Below are 19,743 nucleotides of genomic sequence, written 5' to 3' on the forward strand. Positions count from 1 at the left end.
CGGGGGACAGGGTGACGTGGAGGCAATTTGTTTATATCCACCCCGTATAAGGGATTAAGGCGTCTGGCAATAGATAGATAGATAGTATGTACAACATTAACTATATACACTCACTTGGTGCTTATTTGTACCTGTGGTGGGCAATGTATGTGTCAGCATTGTGTGGGAATCTTTGTCCTCACAATTGTGTGAAAGAGCTAGTTTATTTTGCTAACTTCATTCGTGTTGGCCACTTTTTTTCCCTCTCTTCCGGATTTTCCTTGTAATGTGATCTGTCTGGTGCCACTAGATAACTGTTTATTACAGTTCTTTTAATCGCTCACTGGGTTAATATGGTCGTATATTTTATTTATCACTTTGGAAATGGAATTTTGCCTAGTTGTAGACATGAAACACTTATTCTACGTATGAATGCTCTGTTTTTTTTATAGTAAATGAATGTATATATAGAGTATATAATTGTTATTGTTGCTGCAAGTACATAGTGATTGACTTAACGTAGAAAATTGAAGTAGGGATATGTACATAAGTTGTAACTATAAAGCACGTATTATATGTTTGTGCAGAATGTTTGTCTATCACTGTGACTATCACTGTGTATTGTATATAAATGAAGTAAATATTCAACACACTAGTTATAACTGTGGTGGGAATGATGAGTGTGGTGGTGATGGCGGTGTCAGATACTGGTTGATGGACGTGTTATGGTTTCTCAGCAAATGCTGGCACAACGCAAGTTGACTCCTCATTCTGGTAGTTGTTGGCGGTGGTGATGGAGTAGCGGTGAGTAATGGTAGGTGTGGTGTGTGAGGTGTGGTGAGTCAGGGCTGGTTCTGGTCGTTGCTTCATTGTCTCTCCCATCATCCCTGAATCAGTGCCTCCTCACTCCCTGCTTCTTAACTTGTAGTGCCTGTAATTACTTGATCGTGGAATTGTAGGCTTCTTGACATGCTCGTGGTTTTTTGTAAAGCGTTTAATTGTAGTTTCTTGGTGTATGATGTGAACTTGTAACTGATGTTGGTTACCGTCTCACCTGCTTGTAGTTCACTTATAGGATAATAGTACATTATCTTTTAATTGTAGAGTTGAATATTATATAGTATCTTGTTTTGATTATACAGATGAATCTTAAATTGTTCCATGATTGTTGATAGAGACGTTAATCGGCTTTCATTTATCACCGTGGTTTATCGTTGTAGCAGTTCCTGAGAGTCTTCTGCTGCATAGGTGTAGTTTGATTGATGACTGTTGCTTTCAGATGTGGCTTGTTTTGTGGCAATCGTAGATACTTATAGTTTATCGTGAATCGTAGAACTGAAGCTCTTGGCTGAACAGAAATGTCGTAGCTGGATGTTGAATGTTGATAATATTGTGAGATGTAAATAGATTGTATTGTTGTTTGTTGGTTCGCTGCTTGCCCCCAGTGTCGATTTACATAGTTGTAGATAGAAGAAGAGATTGGGAGGTTGGTTGTAATTGTAGATCGTCTAACCACTGCCAGTATAAAGTTGTGAGACGTCATATGGCTCGAACTTGTAGTGGTTTTTGTGTCTGTCTTGATAATGTAGACTCAACTGTAGAATTGTAGACGTGGTTCTCACGATTACTGCCACCAAATAAAATATCGTAGCCATCGCCGAGCTTTTCCAAAAGTGTGTTAGACTGTAGGGATTTCAAGAAGGAGAGAATGTTCTTTAGTCTTGTCATGGATGGCAGGAGAAAGATAAAGGTGAGTCTGGGGTTTGATTGCAATTTATTTCTTCAAAGTGAGTACCTCACAAGAGCAGTACTGAGGTGAGAGTGGTTTTATGCTTGCTGACTATATACCCGTGTTCTGTTCCTGCATTGCCCCACTGTTTCTCTCTCTCTCTCTCTCTTAACCCCTTCTGCCCTGTCTCTCCCATTTCCCCTGCATAAGACTGGATGTGTCATGTGTATGGGCACGTGTGTGAAACTTTAAAAGCCTGTGGGGATTTTCATCAGGCGTCATACTGTGCTGTGTGTGAAATTCCTAGCTTGAGAATGTGCAGCGTTTGTTCCTTTAGATCTCTCGCTTAGGCACGACTTTCTTCTAAACTCTATATTACATATTAATGATATATACGTTACTAGGTATTACGTAGTGTGTTATGTTTTAGTGTCCTGACATCACCCCTATTCTCACCATATATACTCAACACCCCAGCATCTATCCAGTGTGCTATCCCCCAATATATACTCAGCACCCCAGGATCTCTCCAGTGTACTATCACCCCCATATATTCTCAGCACCCCAGCATCTATCCAGTGTGCTATCCCCCCATGTATACTCAGCACCCCAGGATCTCTCCAGTGTGCTATCACCCCCATATATACTCAGCACTCCGGTCAATGGGCGTGTTGGTAGATAACAGTGTTGTTGGGGAGTCAATGGCACAACAAAATGGATATTTTGTGTCTCTGATTTTATGGCTGCCTTGCTGTTGTACACCCTCCTGATAGTTTACATTTTGCTGCAGTGTTGTACCTTGCTTGTTTGTTCCGTGTGATTTTAAGTTTCATTTTGATGATGTGATGTTGTAGGAGTATTTGATGGTTTATATATTTATGCAGTGTTTTAACTTTGTTTTATTCTTATATAGTTTAAGTTTCATTTTGATGCTACTGTTTATTAAATAGTGTAATGGTTTATATTTTAGTACTGTACAGTAGCCTGGTTTTTGTTCTGTGTAGTTTGAAGCTTCACTAAGTAGCTGTGATGTTGCCGGGATATTTGATGGTTTATTTTTTGGTACTGTGCTATAGCTTGACTTAGTTATATTTATTTATTTGTATATTTATTTATTCATTTTTGTTGCAGCTCAATATTAATAGCTTCTTAGCACAGATGGAAGGTTTTGTTTTGTTGTTATGTTTTTATTTTGGTAATTTGATTTAATGGTTATTATAATGTTTGACTGCATTATGCTTTGTGTGTTGTTTTGATTAGCTTAGGCTCACTGATAACGGCTTTAAAGTTTTCCGTAGCTTTACTTTTTTGTTTTTTGTTTTGCGTTTTCTCTTTGATTCTGTCGTTAGTTTAGGAATTGTTTGTGTTCACGTTAAGGAATTGTTTGTGTTTAGGGCGTTCATATTTTTTTTTCTCGCTAAGTTCATTTTACTTGAGTGTACATGTTGCTTTAGTGTACTGTGTGTATGGCGTCGTTCGTTTTAGGGCAGCCTTTATCCGGTCGAGAGAGAGAAAAAAATCTTTACACTTTCCCCTCCCTCTATGTCTCTTTCCCTCCCTTTCTGTCTCGTTCCCCTCCCTCCATCTCATTTTCCTTCCTAAGCTAATTTTCACATCATCTATTTTGCTTGTATGTGCGCTTCCTTAGTAACCCAATTTTTCTTCCTTGTTCTGTGCCTTTAACCCTCATTATTTCTCCAGTATTGATGTCTCGCCCTCTCTCTACTCCTGTAGATAAAATCTGTACCATTAATATAGCCAGTTATTTATTTATTTATTTATTTATTTTTTAGTAAACTGACTCAAGCATGTATTACTAATAGCTTGTTCGTCCTTCGATAAATGTTCACGTATTTTATTTGTCAGAGTATATGTTATTTGGTTGCCCTCTTTTTTTCTTCTTCTTCTATTCGTATTGCTGAGGTTGTTTCCTTTCTCTTTCATCTTGCATCGCTTTTCATGTTTAGTGAGCCATCTTCTTTCCCTCGTTATTTTGTTTATGTGTTTTTTCTTCTGTGTTCTTATTATCCATTTCACTGAATTTCACAGCATTTTCTTTTCCTTATGCATTTTTTTTTTATATCTCCACCTTTCCGCGGTAACATAGTAATTTTGCCTTATTATTCTAGTTACGGTGATAACTTTCTTCATTCTTGGTTTTTCCAGACGATTATATCAGGAGACACTTTTCGATGTAGAGGAGTTAGATACAACCTTCATTAACCCCTTCACTACAAAAGGGCTGTCGTAAACTGAAAAAATAATTTGCAGGCAACAAGAACGAAATAACTATGACGTCGTTTGGTTGAAGAGAGTAATTAGTTTACTTCCATATTCTTCCCTCCCCGTGACATGGAATTTGTTCTCTCTCCAATTATAATCTATTAACTCTTGTTTCATTCTTTCCAGTTTATCGCTCTTGTGAAATCTTCTTCATCTCACCTTTGATAATTGTGTGTAGTAATAGGTTTTCTCTCAGTCTCACTCCTCCACTTTTATCTTTTCCTAGCATCGCCATTTATAATCATAGCTGTTTTTCTTTTTCTTTTTTTCCCGCATGACGTACACGCATGCAATGCAAAAGAGAAAGATTTATGAAACTGTGAGTAGATTCTGGCTGATAATAAAAGCTGAGAGAGAGAGAGAGAGAGAGAGAGAGAGAGAGAGAGAGAGAGAGAGAGAGAGGAATACCCAGGACCATTGCACTGTGAAAGAGTAAGCGAAAAGGTGTGAGAGCGAAGGAGTAAAAGAGTAAGTAAAAGGAAGGACTGAAAGTGAGTGCGTAAGGCTATTATATAGTTGTGGTTGCTGGAGCGTTTGCGTGTCGAGAGAAATAACTTTCATTGCTCTTAACTGTGTTTATTAAAAACTGGAGAGCGAGTGAGCGAGCAAGAGAGAGAGAGAGAGAGAGAGAGAGAGAGAGAGAGAGATACAGACAGTCAAAGTACGTAAACGTAAAGGACGAATGAGGGAGGAGTGTTAGAGGAATAGTATGTACAGAATCTTACGGGGGAGAGTGAGAGGAGGAGGGAGAAAATGTGAGGGGACTGCGGACAATGAGGAGGGAGTGAGAGGAGAGGGCGTGTGAAATGGAGGAGAGAGATGGAGTGAATGAGAGGAGATGCAAGAGTGAGAAGAGGGACGTGCGTGTGGGTGTGAGAGGGAGGAGAAAGATGGAGAGGGTGAGGGGAGAAGTCGGAGGTGAGTGGGAGGGGACGTGTGTGTGGATGTGAGAGGGAGAAGAGAGAGAGTTTTTTTTTTTTTTATGTGTCCAACTCTGGGCATAGGCTTCACAGCCTGCTTTCAAGGCCCAGTAGTCCTCCTACGTACCGCACACCTCTACATGTCACCAATTCGGCGCTAACACCCACCGTCCATATTGAATACATGCTAGGGCTGTCTCATACAGGACTGGTGGATTGGTATTAGCGGGGGTATTTTTACGACATGTCGGCGGGTCTTCTGGTAGGTCAGTAAAGTCTGATTTTGTGAAATTCAAATCCTTAAACTGTTTCCTGCCCCAGCGGGATTTGAACCTGGGTCCGGTAGGACTGCAGGCCAACTCTACCGATTGAAGCAGAAAGTGAAGCGTGGTGAAAGGAAGAGATGTGTGTGTGTGTGTGTGTGTGTGTGTGTGTGTGTGTGTGTGTGTGTGTGTGTGTGTGTGTGTGTGTGTGTGTGTGTGTGTGTGTGTGTGTGTGTGTGTGCGTGTGTGTGTGTGTGTGTGTGTGTGTGTGTGCGTGTGTGTGCGTGTGTGTGTGTGTGTGTGTGTGTGTGTGTGAAAGGGTAATTCAGTACTTACAGGAGTGACTCAGTTTAACACCCTGAAAGTTTTGTGTGTTTGTCCTGTACATTATACTAACACGAGGTGACACTGATACAACCAGACTGCTCCGCTGCCTTGATAAACAAACATTCCTAAGATCCAACCCTATCCCCCAAAGGGAGGATGATGGACTGCAGGAGTTTGGCATCTTCTGCCTGCTGTCCACTGGGTTCACATTTCAGATAAGTCTTTGGCCGCAACAGCATCAATAACAACACAACCCGTACGCTAAGGCCTCATAACTGCGCGTTTACTGTGGGTACATATATTGTAACTAAATATTAATGATCTACCAGTAGCAAGTAATAAAATAAGGTTGCAGTAGTGAACCAGCTAAGCGACTTATCAGCAGCTAAACCCTTTCGCTGCGTAAAGTATCTCTGGTGAATAAAGTCGCCCAGAATTATCCAGGATAAAGTACCTAAATTCCATCACTGTGCTGAAAAGATTGTAGACTTATTTTTTCATTAGACTGCACAGGGATTTCTCTTGATGAATAAAACCGTCTGTTGTTAATGAGAATGCAATTAGATTGAACATGGTAGTGTAAGTATTAAAGCGGCGAGAATGTCAGAGTTAGGTGGTGGCAACCAATGAACACCGTTCCCCGCCCTCCCAACAGTGCCGGTATTTCTCCTGCTGCCGTTATTTTTTTTTTTTTTATGCGAGGAAGAAGGAACCAAAAGCCATGAGCCCGCAATAACAGTTCCCTCCAAGAGGAAAACAAAATACAAGAGAGAGCCAAATTCAAGATCCGTTCATTTTGAGATGCCTGGACACACTGCGTTTGAAAGACTGGAAATCATAGGCAGCAGGAAATACAGACAGAGGGAGACAGTTCCAGAGTTGACCTGTTGCATAAATGAAGGACTGGGAGTAACGGTTAACTCTTGCATTAGAGAGTTGGACAGAAAAGGGGTGAGAGTTTGCTGATAGACGGGTGCTACGCGCCCGTCGTAGAGGTGGAGGAATGCATGCAGACAGTTCAGAGGAGCAGTGACCATTAAAGTAGCGATAGAAAAGAGATAAAGATGCAACAGTGCGGCGAAGAGACTTAACAAGCAAAGACTGGGAAATACAGGGCTTGTATTACTCTATCCAGGGAAAAAGAAACCCAGAAAAATAATTCCCCTGTGTACGCGCCCCGTTGCTGTGTTAATAACGTTACCTTGTTGACAAAACGACCACTCAAGGCAATGCCCGACTGACACAGGCTTTTTATAAGCAGATTCAGTTTACATTGTTGACCCACTTCCTCATGGTGTCTGGACGTTACCTCTCGCTTGACCTCTCGGTGATGTAACTATGACATTAATTATTGTAATTTTTTTTGAAGGGCAGAGGGAACATTATAGAAAAATATCTGAGTGTCTGTATGAACGCTTTCGTTAAACAGAATGTTCTTCGAATGAATTTATTTAACAGCTACCTCTCAGACTTCATAATATCTGACGCTTTATGCTGTGAGCAGTTAGTTGTATAAAACAACCTACATATTTGTTATATCTGTCCCCATTAGTTGCTACCCTTTCTCCCTCGAGCTAGATAAATAGTGAGTGGATGGGGCTGGGGGTGAATGAACAGAACTGCAGCGTATTTTGAGCCGTAACTAATCCACATGTCCCTACCGCTGACACACTGATGGAAGGTTTCATTTTATGCCATGCGTTTTGGTTGGCAGTTATTGTTTGTTTCCTTTTTTCTCTTGCTCATCTACGTTTCTCTACCCCTCCTCCCTCAGGAAAGCTGTCTCCTGCTTATTCAGGTATTTTCCTTTCGTCTTTTTCTTATCCATTTCTCAAAAATGAAATCAGATAACACTGCGCTCCATCTTAAAGAATCCCTACACTGAGGTTGGCACTAAGTCAATTGTCAGACACAGTTAACAGTCAATGCTTTCTAACAGTTGCTGGAAACAGTACAGAACAAAGAGATTTTTAATGCGTAATACTACTGGTAACAATGTGCGAGTCTTAGCTGGAACTTTCGGTCTTTATTTCTGGCTGAGATTCCTTGTGTGTTTGTGTGTGTGTGTATATATATATCAATCAATCAATCAATCATTTCCTGTGGCACCCTCGGGGATGCATAGGGCCTCAATGAACTCACACCACCACATCCTATCTTGTGCTAACTCCTCAAGATCTCCCCAACACTCATCTCCAGCTTCCCGTCTCATTGTCCTCACCCACGTCTCTTTTGGCCTTCCTCTACCTCTCCTACCAAGTGCCACCCACCCTGGTGTACCTCGTACTATTCCCTGTCTCCTATACACATGTCCTAGCCACTTCCATCGTGAGAACCTAACATATTCATCGACCGGCTGCACTCCCGTTATTTCTCTAATTCTACTATTTGGTATCCTTTCCCACCACTTAACTCCTAATATTCTTCTAAGTGCTTTGTTTTCAAACACCAAGAATTTATTTTCCATAGTCACTGTGCTGTACCAAGACTCGTGTCCATAAATTAAGATACTCCTAACCATTACCTTATAAAGTTTGATTTTTGTATGCACAGAAAAATTGTTATTATTCCAAATATTTTTAAGCATTCCCATTGCCTGATTAGCCTTCTTTAACCTTTCCTCGAATTCAAAGTTCAAAGAACCATCCTTGGCTAAATAAGTACCTAAATATTTAAACCTATCAACTTGCTTTACAACCATACCTCCAATTACACATTCCTGCACATTTTCCAAATTCATATTGATTATTTCAGTTTTTCCACAATTAATAACCAAACCCACCTTGCGACCTTCACTCACCAAACAGTCCAACACTCTCTGCATCTCTTCTGGCCCATCACAAATCAAAACTATATCATCTGCATAATCTAAATCCAAAAGTTTCCTGTTCTCTCCCCAAAGTATACCTGCACCGGTTTCTGTTCCAACGCGTTTCATAATGTAATCAATGACCAATATAAATAGTAAAGGCGATAGAACACCACCTTGAATTACTCCGGACTTGACTTCAAACGAATCACTCAGACAACCATCAACCATCACTTTACAAAATGTGTCCTCATGCATGTTCATAATGACCCTCACAAACTCCTCTGGTATTCCATAATGTCTCATGATCTTCCCCATAGTCTCTCTCGAAACACTATCAAAAGCCTTTTCAAAATCAACAAAACAAAAGACTTAACGGTACTCTCATTTCATTAACTTGCTGCATCAAATGCCTAACCATAAAGATCTGATCATTGCAACCACGTCCCTTTCTAAAACCAGCCTGTTCATCCCTCAGAATACCCTCAACCACCGGCTCCAACCTATTTAACAACACTCTACTGAAAACTTTCAAAGCTATCGGTGACAAAGAGATTCCCCTCAATTACCACATTCACTCAGGTCTCCCTTCTTCGGAACTTTAACAATTACACCATTCTTCCAAACTGATGGTAGTAACCCCGTCACCCATATCTTATTGAATAGCTTGGTCAAGATCATTATTAATCTATCCCCCTCCACTTTAAACATTTCCGGAAATAAACCATCCTCCCCTGGTGCCTTATTATTCTTTAACTGTTTTACTGCTTTCTCCACTTCTGCAAGCCTCAACTCTCCTGTTTCTATATTTAAATCTTCCTGAGCAGACGGTATATCCTCTTCTGGTGGTATTGGTCTATTAAGAACTGTCTCAAAATGCTCTTTCCATCTATTTTTAATATCTCCATCTTTTGTCAATAAATTTCCTTCCCTGTCTCTAACTGGTATTTCCTTGCGTTTACCTGCATTACCACTCAGTTCTCTAATCGATTCATATGCTATTCTTTGACTCTGTCCATCATTTTTGTTTATTAGGATTTCAGTCTCTGCAACCTTTTCATCCACACATCTTCTTTTATCTCTCCTAGCTAACCTTCTTACTTCTGAATTCAAACTCCAGTACGCAGCTCTTGCTAATTCAATCTCTCGTTCATCAACGCATTGCATCTCACTCCTCAATTTAGCCTCACCTCTCTTTTTTATCATATCCCACGTTTCCTTTGATATCCATTTCTTTCTCCTGAATCTATGTCTCCTTCCAATCGTACATTCAGCAGTCTCATGCAAAACTTTGTTCACATCCTCCATATATATATATATATATATATATATATATATATATATATATATACAATTTCGTTTCCTTTCATTTATCAGTAAGGCGATAAGTTAATAATGGCTGTATATTTGCGAAGAAAGACGCAAGGCAAATGGACGAGGTATGCATTCACTTTTAAAAAGAAACAGAAAGAACTTAATTGAAAGCATTTTAAGACTTGGGTGGGTTTTAGTTACTCACCATCATCATCATCATCATCACAATCTTCCTCATCACCTTGTTTACACAGTGCCTCACAAAAAATGGAGAGCCCTCCATACAGTCTTCGTTCAAAACTTCTACTTGCTTGGTTCTGCCTCACTGACGAGTGTAGTAGAGCAAATGCACTTTGCCGGATTAATTATTAATTGAACACCTGTGTTTTTGTTAGTTTTCGCTCTGATGTTAGAAAAAAATTCCTGCTGCAAGAAATCATAGTACAGTATCAGTTACATTAGACTTCAGTGACGCTTAGTTGACCTCCCTGAAGAGACGCCAAGTGTGTCACATTTGCCAGTTTATTATTTGGTCAGTGGGCCATAGTGAGTGGATATAAACCTGTGTTATAATCAGGCTGCACCGTGTTGTATGGCCACGGCTGCAGGGAACAGATTTGTGTGGGAGAAAGAGAGTGAGTAGAGTGTGAGAGTGACGGACAGGTTTGTGTGAGAGTGAGTGAGTGTTAGAGTGGGGGACAGGTTTGCGTGGTAGAAGGGGGGTGAGTGAGAATGTGAGAGCAGGGGACAGGTTTGTGTAGGAGAAAGAGACTGAATGAGCTTGAAGTGAGTGAGGAACAGGTTTGTGTGGGAGAAAGAGAGTGAATGAGCTTGAAATGAGTGAGGAACAGGTTTGTTTGGGAGAAAGAGAGTGAGTGAGTGAGGTGAATGAGAGACAGACATGTGTGGAAGAAAGAGAGTGAATGAGTGAGTATGTGAGAGTGAGGGACAGGCTTGTGTGCAAGAAAGAGTGAGTGAGAATGTGAGAGTGAGCTACAGGTTGCTGTGGGAGAAAGAGAGTGAATGAGTGTGTGAGTGAGTATGTGATAGTTGGACAGGTTTGTGAGGGAGAAAGAGAGTGACTGAGTTAGAATGTGAGAGTGAAGGATAGATTTGTGTGGGAGAGAGTGAGTGAGAATGTGACGGTAAGGGACAAGTTTGATCAGAAGAAAGCGAGTGAGCGAGTGAGAATGTGACTGTGAGGGACAGGTTTGTTTGGATGAAAGAGAGTGAGTGAGAATGCGAAAGAAAGGGACAGATTTCTGTAGGAGAAAGACTGAGTGACAATGCGAGAGTTCCAGAGTAGTGGTGAGGTAAGCACGACTGGTGGAGCATATAAATGTATCCTGCAGACAATGACTGAGTGGAGAGATGGGGGATATAACTGCCTACTCTTTTGCGCGGTTAATTAAGAGAGAGAGAGAGAGAGAGAGAGAGAGAGAGAGAGCTCTGTTACATGATTGCAGACGTTGCTCTTATTTGTAGTTTACCTTGGTTGTGATGAGGGAAGTTTGTGTGTGTGTGTGTGTGTGTGTGTGTGTGTGTGTGTGTGTGTGTGAAGGGAGACGAAAAGGGAATGATAACAAGTGGGGTTAAATAAAAAAAAAAAGAAGAAGAAAGGAAAAAGAAAAGTGAAAGGGAGAAAGGAAAATGATAACGAAGAGGAAGCAGGAGGGATAAAGTAGGAGAGAAGATGGAAGAGGATTTTAGTAAAGGTGGGGGCGCCCACCATCCACTCACTCGATGTAGTGATGTTTTGGGTGCCTGCCCTTTCCTCTCTTCCATCCTTCCTCTTCTGTCTTTCCTTCATTCCTTCCTCTTTCTTCTGCCCACGGGTAACTTTACACTCCCTCTTCTGTCTTTCTTTCCTTCATTCTTTCCTCTTCCTTCGGCCTATGGGTGACTCTACACAGAGTGACAAGCCAAATGGTTTCGTGTACACCAGGAAACCATTTGCTACAGCAGGTGTTAACCATATAACCAAATTATGGCACCTGGTGGTTTAGTGGGTAATGAAAGTGATCCAATCGGATTGAGCCGGTGAAAGTTTATATCCAAGGGGTGGTTGAGGTTTATTGCTCACGTAATGCCACTCGGGACGAATGTGGCTCGTCTCTCTCATCTTGAATGTCAGGACCAACTTGCCTAGCCCTGGGTTCCTGGGCTTCTTATCGGGCGACATTGGATTGGACGATGGATGGAGGAATATATATATATATATATATATATATATATATATATATATATATATATATATATATATATATATATATTCATTCATTCATTGCCAGACACCATGTATCCCAAACGGGGTGGCCAAGGGCTTAGAGTTAATTCTTTTACAGGGCGGGGCACTAATCCTCCACCAACCCCACTTGACACGTAGGGAGAACGTTATGCCAACAGCATCTGGTGTTCCCAGGCGGTCACCCATCCAAGTACTAACCAGTCCCAACGTTGCTTAAATTCGCTGATCGGACGGGAAGCTGTTTACTTATAGTGTTATATATATATATATATATATATATATATATATATATATATATATATATATATATATATATATATATATATATATATATATATATATATTTAATGTTACTAAGCACACCTTACTACGGCAATGGAGAGAAGGACTGCTTGCCACCTTGTCATCTTAAAAAGCTCGATTTGCTGCTAAATTGAGTGACGCGTTGCTTTCCCTGTGGATGTGACGTGACCAAGTGACGTGGCATTAAAATGATACCAAGTGCACTAATGGCGTGAATATGCGGCCAGCTACAATGACGGAAAAAGAAAAAAAAAACTGACGAATAATACAACGACATGAGAACTAAGTAGTAAACATGAAGAAGTGAAGCGAGGAGGATACGACATGATGTGAGCGATATACAGTAACATGAAAAAGTAAAGTGACGGGGATATGTCATGATGTGAGTGAGGAACATGAGGAAGTGAATTAACAGAGATATGTCATGATGTGAGTGAGGTAACATGAGGAAGTGGAGTGACGGGGATATGGCAAGATGTAAGGTAACATGAAGACGTGAAGCGAGGAGGATATGACATGATGTAAGCGAGGTAACATGGTCCCGGTTATGGTGGCATTATCCCAGTGGTGTTTTCTTACCATGTGCTGTCACAAGGTGCTGTGTAGTAATTAGTGGCACTACTCTTGCCAGCACACAGAAAATAGATTAATGGTAATGGATGAGATGGGCGTTGAGCACCCACCGTAAAGGGAGAGGGGAAAAAGGTAGAACAGAGGGGAGCAGTGTCCAGTGTGATGGTTTTGTATGTGTGTGTGTGTGTGTGTGTGTGTGTGTGTGTGTGTGTGTGTGTGTGTGTGTTAGAGACAGAGAGAGACAGAGGGGGGGGGGGATAATTCGGGTTAAATTTAGTTCCTTTAGTCGTGTAATAAGAGTAGCGTTTAGTGTCTTGGTTGGTAAGATGGATGCATTTATAATGCTGGCAAGGTATATACCCTTCCGTTGTAGTGTTTTCATTTAATATAACTTACCCATTTATAGGGGAGAAAGAGGAGAGAAGAACAAATTCAGGGTGTCCTTGTCTTTGTTGGTGAAATAATTGTTTACATCCTTCAGTGTGCCATGTAGTCAAACACTGACGTTCCGCTAGTTCCAATATATTGTGTGGTTACCACAACATGGCAAGATACTGAGGCAAACACAGTGGGGAATGTCCATGAATGGAAAGCATGATTTTTATCATCCGCTTTACAAGACGGAGCGATAATGTTTTTGTCTGCCTGTGTGTGTGTGTGTGTGTGTGTGTGTGTGTGTGTGTGTGTGTGTGTGTGTGTGTGTGTTTATCTGTTCTCATTAAATATCATGAACTGCTTGAGCTATCAGCATGAAATCTTCAAGGTATCAAGATATGACCAAAATCTTGGCCGAGTTCGAAAATGGGCTTTCGGGGTCAAGGTCAAGGTCACCAAAATGTCTGCCAAAGGTCAGCTAGTTTTTATCGCCCACCTTTAGCACAATTATATCTCATGACCGGCTTGAGCTGTCAACATGAAACCTTCAGGATATCAAGATATGGCCAAAATCTTGGACTTGGTCAACAGCATATTCTGACGAACGATTACAATTCGGCTCCCGAATGCTTTTCGTTCATTCTTCTTCTTCTTCTTCTTCTTCTTCTTATTATTATTATTATTATTATTATTATTATTATTATTATTATTATTATTATTTTTATTATTATTATTATTTTTATTACACACACACACACACACACACACACACACACACACACACACACACACACACACACACACACAAAAGCAGGTCTGGTAACCATCAGTCAATAATTCACGAAAAAAAAAAAAGGCGAGAGAGTGAAGGATATGATGTATACGGGTAGAACAGTGAACTTAATTACAGACTCCTTTAAAAATGTTTTTATCAGTGTAGTCGCTGGCAGAAACGTTGGCTGGTAAAACAACAGATGAGTGGGACGCGTGTGACCTGAAAGATAAAAGGACATTTGCGTCGAGTGGCACCACTGTCTCTCACAATAAAAAAAAAAAATTTTTTTTTTTTTTTTTTCTTCAGCAGCCTAGATATTCTGTCACTCCCACGTGTATTTGTGGAAATCCGATATGTTTTGTTTTAACCCCAACGTTTTTCCCAATCCTTTCGCTATATATTGACACTGTTAAAAGATTTCAGCCTCGACCCAGCTGCGATGTGCGCTGGTCAGAATCACAATAAACCAGGTATATAAAAGTGATCGGTGAGGGATGAAGGTTGGTACGGTACGGTAAGGAACGGTATAGTGTGGTATGGAAGGCTGCGGTACTGATGTTATTTCGGTGTATTTTATTACGGTATGTTTGAGGCCCAAGTGGAACTCCTTGGCACACTTTTCAACCTTCCCCATTCTCACTCCTGCTCCGTCTTTCAGAAGGTAGGTCATGTCCGGCGCCTCTCAAATGGCCACCAGTTTGTATGAATCAGGTCTAAATCTCTTCGGCGATTTATCCTGCCTTCTTTTTACCCTAACATACCTCACTGTTCCGAATGGAGAGAGAGAGAGAGAGAGAGAGAGAGAAATGGAGAAATGAATTCCCCGAGCTAGGCAACTAAGGCCATATAGCCCCGCTGGGGTTACAGGAGGGAGCTACCCCTCCCGGCAACGGTAGCCCGGGCGAGGCTCGAACTTGCGACCTCCCGATCACAAGCTCAGCGCGCTACCACTGTGCTACCGCGCCCCCCCGAGAGAGAGAGAGGGAGAGAGGGAGAGGATTCAGGGTTTAATTTTGTGCCCGTGGTCATGTAAGGAGAGTTATGTTTCGTTTCCATATTAGTAAGATAAATGTTATTCATTTAGCTCAGTGAAAGCGAGCAAGGTGTATACCCTCCGGTTGCAGAGTTTTCGTTTACTGCGACCTTACAATTCGTAGGGGGAAGAGAGGAAACGTAGAAATAATTTAGTGTTTCCTTTTATGTCTTTGTAGGTGATATAACTGTGTTGATATCCCTCAGTGTATAGTATTATCAAACAGTGAGCTTGTTCCAGTATTTTCAGTGGGTAACACAGCAGGGCAAGGTACTGAGGAAAATACCTCAACAGCGTTGAGTATCCATGAACCAAAGTGGATGGTTCCTGATTGCATTTAGCGTCATCATTTGTGAAATTGAGTACGTTTTGTCGATTAATCATGGTAGTTCTGAACACCACACATCATCATCATCATCATCATCATCATCCGGACCTCCTTTCCCTCACAAGGGCAGGGTGAGGAGTAGCAATGTCCAGACAGCCTAAAATTGCCCAGTCCAATGGGCCACACTTCCATTCACTCATTATTCAAGCCCCCGGAATCCTGGCTCTATCGGATACACCAAAAACATTCACCACGTTCTGTAGCTTCACATAATCGTATCCGACAGAGTCAATCTAGACGCTACCACGTTAAAAAGGGGTGCCAAAAATCCCTGATCATGCACTTCTCACAAAATTCATCCAGCCAGCTCGATCACCTGTCAGTTCCCTAGTCTCACCGACTTTCAAATCTCTCTTCCTCACACATTCATCCACCATATCTCTTCACCTTCTCCTTGGCCTACCTCGCCTCCTCCCTCCTTCGAATTCGATCAGATATACCTTCTTCACCACTCTTCTGTTATCCATTCTCTACACATGACCATACGATCTCAGTATACTTCGTACTCTCTTCAATTCTGGTGTCCACCGACTTCCTCACTCCGCATCTTTCACGAATCACATTATTTCGTATCCTATCCATCCTCTGTACTCCACATACATTCCTCAGCGGTCCCATCTCCGCTGCTCTTCCTCTTGACTTTTCATTTTCATGCCACACCATAGTCTCACATCCATATGTTAAAGTTGGCACTAACACTCCTTCATGTAAGCCTCGTGCAGCTGCAACACTCAAACCTCTGTTTCCTATCAAGGCCTTCATTGCACCAGCTACTTTTCTTCCTTGTGTCACTCTACTTTCAACTTCTTTTGCACATTTTCCTCTCTTTTCTATCACTGTACCCAGGTATTTGAACTTTCTCACAAATTCCAGTCTCTCTCCATTCACTGTTACATAGCACTGGGAGTCACCTTCTCTCTCAATAACCATCACTTTACTCTTTTCTACATTTACTCTCAAGGAACGACGCCTACAGACATCAGCAAAACTCTGCACTAGCCTACCAAGTTCTTGTCCGGTACTTGCAAGCAGTACTGCATCATCAACATACAACAAATTTGAGATATTCCATCCATCACCATACATTACCAATGCCATCCCTCTCTCCATTACTCGTGTTTTCACTTCTCTTATCACCCCATCCATATATATATTGAACAACCATGGGGACATCACACAACCTTATCGCACGCCCACACTGATTGTGAACCATTCACTTAGATGCCCATTAACCCTGACACATGCTTCACTATCACTACCATCATAAAAACTCTTGACGGCACCTAGCAGCTTACCCTTTACACCGTACATGAGCAAAACTTTCCACAATCCTTCTCTGTCATATGCTTTTTCCAGATCCATAAATGCCATAAACACCTTATGGTCCTCTTCACAAGCCTTCTCTACTATCTCTCTCATTGCAAATATTTGGTCCACACATCCTCTGCCACTCCTAAAGCCACCCTGTTCATCACTCACTAGGACTTCTGATATCTCTCTTACTTTATAATAATTCTTCCATATACCTTCTCTACCACACTCAGTAAGCTTATGCCACGATAATTCTTGCACTCACTTCGTTCATCTTTATTTTTGTACAGGGGTACAATCACAGCCTTTTTCCACTCTGCAGGCATAGTTTCACTCATCCATGCCTTCTTACATATCTCCAATAGCACTTCATTCCATTCTCTCCGCTACACTTAAGCATCTCTGCATACACCTCATCAACACAAGTATTAAATTTGTTACCATTGTACTGGAATGGAAATGACCTTCTGGAAACTGGGATGTCCACGTAAACAAATAGAAAAGCTCTTTTGGTTTCCATAGTTGTGAATTGGTGTGTTGACATTGCTTAATGATACAAACTATGAAACACATGTTCTGGTGTTTGGAATATATTGTATTATCAACTGAATCCCCTCCACCCTACACGCAAGCTTGCTCACTCTCTCACTCACAAACACCATCTCACTCCACAGTCATGCTCTCTGAGTCACTCATTCACTCACGCTCTCAGGCCTTGCATACATAACATTCACTCACAGTAAAATAAGCCTTCAAGAATATTTGCTTCTGGCTGCAAGTTTGTGTTGATCATCACAAAGGCGGTGGCAATGTGAGCAGCGCCGGCGAAAGTATTTATATTGCATCTAAATAACTCCACCTTGATTAACTCCAGAGAGAGAGAGAGAGAGAGAGAGAGCGGATTCTCTCTCTCTCTCCCTTTCTCACCGTTTCAGTTTGCACTACAGTATACCCCTTGCTGTCTCTCCCATGATAAGCATTACTTCGACCCAGCTCTTTCTCTGTTTCTTGTTTTTCTTTTCCTCCTGCACTTCTCCGTTGTTTTTCATTTCACGTTTAATTCTTGTTTTTTTAATGTTTCCTCCTTTGTTTTTGATCAATCTCTGTTTTCATAATTTCTGATTTCCACTGTGTCATCTCTTCCCTTATATTTCTCTTTTCATCTTTTTCCTACCGTTCCATTCCCTTTCCTCATTATATATATTTTTTCTCTGCAGTCTTTTCTTTCATGCTTTGTTTTAAAAAAATCAACCCAAAACTCATAATGTCTGCACTAAGCACTGCATCATGAGCTCTAAACATGATAATAACATTCTTTAATTTTGTAAAATAATTTTGGTAATACGTTCAGATCAAAAAAACAAATCTAAACATTTCCACAAGACCTATCACTCCCTTATCCCCAGTGCCCTCCCCAACCCCTTCCCATATACCCCAGTGTCCTCCCAACCACTTCCCAATTATTCCAGTGTCCTCCCCAACCCCTTCCTTACCTCATTCTTGTAGTTCAGTTTTCCTTCTACGAGCTGCCTAGCATGGGCAAAACGGCCTACTGCAGCTATCCTCTCTTCTTATGTTCACCAATGCCTTCCCCAACTCCTTCCCTTAAGCCCAGTGCCCTCCCCAACCGCTTTCCATATGTCCAGTGCTCTCCCCAACCCCTTTCCTTATGTCCAGTGCCCTCCCCAACCCCTTCCCTTATGCAAGTGGCCTTCCCAACCTCTTTCCTTATGTCCAGTGCCCTCCCCAACCCCTTCCCTTAACCCCAGTGCACTCCCCAACCCCTTCCCTTATGTCCAGTGCCCTCCCCAACCCCTTCCCTTATGCAAGTGGCCCTCCCAACCCCTTTCTTTATGTCCAGTGCCCTCCCCAACCCCTTCCCTTATCCAGGTGCCCTCCCCAACCCCTCCCCTTATGTCCAGTACCCTCCCTAACCCCTTCCCTTATGCCCAGTGCCCTCCCCAACTCCTTTCCTTATGCCCAGTGCCCTCCCCAACCCCTTTCTTTATCCCCAGTGCCCTCTCCAACCGCTTCCTTTATGTCCAGTGCCCTCCCCAAACCCTTCCCTTATGTCCAGTACCCTCCCCAACCCCTTCCCTTATTGGAGCAAAAAGAGAAAGTCACCACTGACCAGAGGGCTATCAACTTGTGAAATAAAATAGTAAGTTTTTCTTTATTCTGGCTTGCTTCTCCAATTCTCTAAAGACGAGAATTTCATAAGCTTTCTCAACAATACAGAGCGGAGACTAATCATTCACGAATGCTGAATTGTTGATACTGTCGGCCGCTGAGAAAGCATCCTTACCCCTGACAATCGATAATTAATATTAATAAAGGCAGATTCTTGCTGATGCTATCTCCTAGTTGGCGCAGGCGGATTTATGAATTGATGTGAAAGAATTGGCTTAACTACCAGTCGTGATTAATATAAGAAGTTTATGCAGACTTGGAGTATCAAACTAACGTAAGCATAATATGGAGAAATGAAACACGATTCTTCCATTTAATCAAGTCCAAAGAGAAGAACTGTAATTTATTAACTAAAAAATGAATTCTTGCATTACATAATAACTTAAATGAGTAATCACTCACTCATGCAATCAAACAACTAGCAAATAGTCTTAAGCCTAGAAAACGCAGAAAGAAAATACTGATCAGTGGAGAAAATGGAGTCGTGGTTGCGAAGAGACTGGGCGGCTCTGCTACTCAGGCTGAACTGCAGTGCACACTGCTCACATCCACTGCTGCCTATCACCAATTCGGTGTGGAGACGCGGGAGTCGTAGAACTACAAGAAACCGTAGCTGCTAAGACGGGATCTTGCTTCTCTTCACTGTTCTTGACTTTCTCTTCCCCTGGCAGCACTACACCAACTCAGGGTTGCCAGGTGTTGTAGTACTCATGTGGCATCTATGAGTGTGATTTATGGCATTTTCTGGCAAACTAATTTTGAAAAATGGCAGTCTTTATGGCAATTACAAAATTACAATAGAAAACTGAGAATGAACCATATATTTAATATACTTCATTCAAGACACAAAATGGCAGTCTTTGAAATTTACAAAAATGAGAATAGAACTGAAAATTAACCATACATTTCACATGTTTTATTGC

The sequence above is a fragment of the Coenobita brevimanus genome, chromosome 17 (assembly GCF_032717465.1).
Source record: "Coenobita brevimanus isolate Jiangsu-jjx chromosome 17, ASM3271746v2, whole genome shotgun sequence".
In the NCBI taxonomy this organism is placed as follows: Eukaryota; Metazoa; Arthropoda; class Malacostraca; order Decapoda; family Coenobitidae; genus Coenobita; species Coenobita brevimanus.